Here is a 3943-nt window from a genome sequence, read left to right on the forward strand (position 1 = left end):
TTAGACATACCTAATAATACTCTTTTCATGTTGGTATCTTCTATGCTTAGCTCAGCATGGCAATTCTACAGACTGTAGAATAGACATATTTTTTTGCACCCTACTCGCCCATCTACTCAGTAATGCAACTTGATACAGCTAATAGGCTGATGTCCTCCTAATCATTTTCTTTTCTGATACTGCATGCCCCTTTGCCTAATAGGAATGCATATGTGTATCATGCAGTAGGGATTTTCTGTGTTTATTATAGCAAACAAATCCTATAGATTATTGATCTGATTCAATTGGCTGTATCTCGCTTACTTTTATGAGTATCATCTCTTTAGTGCGGTATACTAGGCTGATGTCATCCTTTACATAGGGTAATGATTTTCTCCTATAGTGTACTCAGAAATATTTAGATCCCTAAAACCTATCCGAACCTCTGATTCATTGTGATCCTGGTCTCTTTTCTGAGACACTATTTATTAGCTGATTTTGATTCTCTCTTCTTCCTCTCTTTTTTCCTCCTTTCTCTGATTTCTATCTTTCAGTGGACTCTCATTCACGATCCAGGGTTTACGAACACCACGGCAGTGGTGATTGCTTTTACCCTGCCTAACGTGAACAGCAGATCCACACACTGAATGACCTCATCTTGTCTATAATCTCTTGATGCTATCATTCCTATATAGGTGCACTCTCATTGGTAGATAATTTCTCTACTATCATACCACGCTGCCAATGCCCGATCTCGTCCGATCTTGGAAGCGAAACAGCGTTGGGCCAGGCCAGTACCTTGAGGGGAGACTCCCTGGGAATACCTGGTTTTGTAGAGTAGATATTATTCCCCTTCCCTAGAAGGGTGGACACCAACAGCAGTATCACCACTACGAGCTATTTCTAACATCTATCTACTTCTATCATGTCTCAGATCATAGCAAAACTGGATTTACCCTGCACCAGACTGAGTATAATTAGATGACTAAATCATGAAAACCAACTAAACAGAAGCGAATTGAGCCCCAATGGGCAGCTGTTCTTACGTTGGAGGTGCTCCCAGGAATAGTGTACCAGATACATATTAATTTGATGGGTGTGGAAGCGCCCACGCCTCACCAAACAAAAGAAATTCCTATGTTTGGAGCACTCTTTTTGATAATATTATATATAGATGGATGAAAAACTGTATTTAGTTTAAAACTTAGCTTTTATTAATCAAATACTCAACTAAAAAATAGTGACAGGGGTGTACTAGAAATATCAATTAATTCCCCTTCTAAACAGTGGTAAAAATATAAATAAATGAGAGCAAATACTATCGTATTGAAATTATGTATTTGGCTCAAAAATTGATGACAAGAAAATGATGGTAATCCATCAAACTTATCAAATAAGCAGCAGTAGTGATATTTGTGATATATATTCTTACATACAATCAGAAAGGTTATTCTAAAGAATTTTTTACTTAATCTTAAGATATTCACCTTAATTATCTCATATAAGGTCCAATCTAATAATACATATCTGAATTTCACCTGGCGGTATAGGTAATACTATGCATATAGGATCGACTTCTCCCCATACTTCACAGTAGTTTTTTTACATCAAAAACTTACAGCCCTTCCCTGCAAGAGAAAATTTCTATCCATGTCTGTGTATAGACAAATGAGGAATACATAGTTGCAATTATACTATGCTGAACACTCTGTCTACATTTTGGTTCATTTGTATCTTTAAGCCAAAAACCTGACACACTGAAGTTTAAGTCAGCAGATAATGTAACAGATACAGATATCTTACATAGCCACCATTTGTAAAAGACCACACTCTAATCATGCTGTAACAAACCACATCATATACTTTAAGAATCCTGTACAATTTATTAATTAACTGTATTCAAAAATCAATTATTGCATAGAGAATTTGAAAATGTTGTGATGTGTCTTAGACAGTAGAAAAGAAAAAATTGATTTACACTGGCATGGATAGTGGAAAAAATAAATAAATAAATAGTGACACTCTAGTCTGCTAGTCCCATCTGCTGTCTAACCTCATCCATGAGCGGAGGAAAGATGAGAGTAGGACCGTCGACTGTGTCACGGAAAAAAGTAAATCTGGCTCACTGGCTGAAGACCCCGTTGTGGTGTTAGATGGGCCCTGATGCTTATAAGCCTTGCAAGGTCCTAAATGTGCCACTTGGGCCTGAGCCAGAGTCCGAAAATGAAAAGGACCACAGTGACAGATTAGAACACATTTGTGTTGGTATCATTAAATCATAAGAAAGCATTAAAGTTGTGTACTGAAATTGCCCACATCAGGATTGCTCCTAGAGGAGAATATGGCTAATGCTGGAAATCTATAATAAATATTTTCTCAGTGGGCACAGATTGAAACGTATTCTCAGGTATTCATATCCACATAGGTTGCACCTTGCTTATTGCCATATTGCTTGTGGAGGTTGATACCTATTCTAATAACAAAAGTACACAATCGTGGCTTTTCACATGTGAGAATTGGACAAAACTAAAAAGAAATAATAGTCGGCACTCCAGTTCACTGATCCCATCTGCTGTCTGACCTCATCATTGGAGCGGAGGACAGATGAGAGTAGGATCGTGGGCTATGCCGTGGAAAAAAGACAGCGGACGGCAACTTGAGAAGCCGTGTGTGGTGTTAGGCGAACCCTGTTGCCGTTTGCCTTGCAGGGTCCGGATGCGCCACCGGAGACCAGGTGTCCGTCCGTGAGAGTGGGAATTAGACAGGAGGAAAGAAAGGGAGAGATGTGGGGAGTGTCGGGTATGTGTATCTGACCCGCAGGTCACTGTACGTTACCACTCTTGAGCGCGGTGTCCCCGAACTCACTCGACCCTAGCCGCTCAATCACTCTGAATTGCTGCTGCTGGTCACGGCTCCCCCTGCAGTGAGGAGTCCGTGCGTATGGCCGTTTGTTGGACGTACGTTTCACCACCTGGGCTTGCTAGCTAGGTGAGCAAGCCCAGGTGGTGAAACGTACGTCCAACAAACGGCCATACGCACGGACTCCTCACTGCAGGGGGAGCCGTGACCAGCAGCAGCAATTCAGAGTGATTGAGCGGCTAGGGTCGAGTGAGTTCGGGGACACCGCGCTCAAGAGTGGTAACGTACAGTGACCTGCGGGTCAGATACACATACCCGACACTCCCCACATCCCTCCCTTTCTTTCCTCCTGTCTAATTCCCACTCTCACGGACGGACACCTGGTCTCCGGTGGCGCATCCGGACCCTGCAAGGCAAACGGCAACAGGGTTCGCCTAACACCACACACGGCTTCTCAAGTTGCCGTCCGCTGTCTTTTTTCCACGGCATAGCCCACGATCCTACTCTCATCTGTCCTCCGCTCCAATGATGAGGTCAGACAGCAGATGGGATCAGTGAACTGGAGTGCCGACTATTCTTATTTCTTTTTAGTTTTGTCCAATTCTCACATGTGAAAAGCCACGATTGTGTACTTTTGTTATTAGAATAGGTATCAACCTCCACAAGCAATATGGCAATAAGCAAGGTGCAACCTATGTGGATATGAATACCTGAGAATACGTTTCAATCTGTGCCCACTGAGAAAATATTTATTATAGATTTCCAGCATTAGCCATATTCTCCTCTAGGAGCAATCCTGATGTGGGCAATTTCAGTACACAACTTTAATGCTTTCTTATGATTTAATGATACCAACACAAATGTGTTCTAATCTGTCACTGTGGTCCTTTTCATTTTCGGACTCTGGCTCAGGCCCAAGTGGCGCATTTAGGACCTTGCAAGGCTTATAAGCATCAGGGCCCATCTAACACCACGACGGGGTCTTCAGCCAGTGAGCCAGATTTACTTTTTTCCGTGACACAGTCGACGGTCCTACTCTCATCTTTCCTCCGCTCATGGATGAGGTTAGACAGCAGATGGGACTAGCAGACTAGAGTGTCACTAT

At 42.3% G+C, this 3943-nt stretch overlaps 1 pseudogene; it reads left to right on the plus strand.

Moving 5' to 3' along the window:
- The first annotated feature begins 699 nt into the window (after positions 1 to 699).
- LOC135053820 (5S ribosomal RNA) lies at positions 700 to 818 on the plus strand (annotated as a pseudogene).
- Positions 819 to 3943: the final 3125 nt, after the last annotated feature.

This window comes from Pseudophryne corroboree, chromosome 2 (assembly GCF_028390025.1).
Source record: "Pseudophryne corroboree isolate aPseCor3 chromosome 2, aPseCor3.hap2, whole genome shotgun sequence".
Lineage (NCBI taxonomy): Eukaryota > Metazoa > Chordata > Amphibia > Anura > Myobatrachidae > Pseudophryne > Pseudophryne corroboree.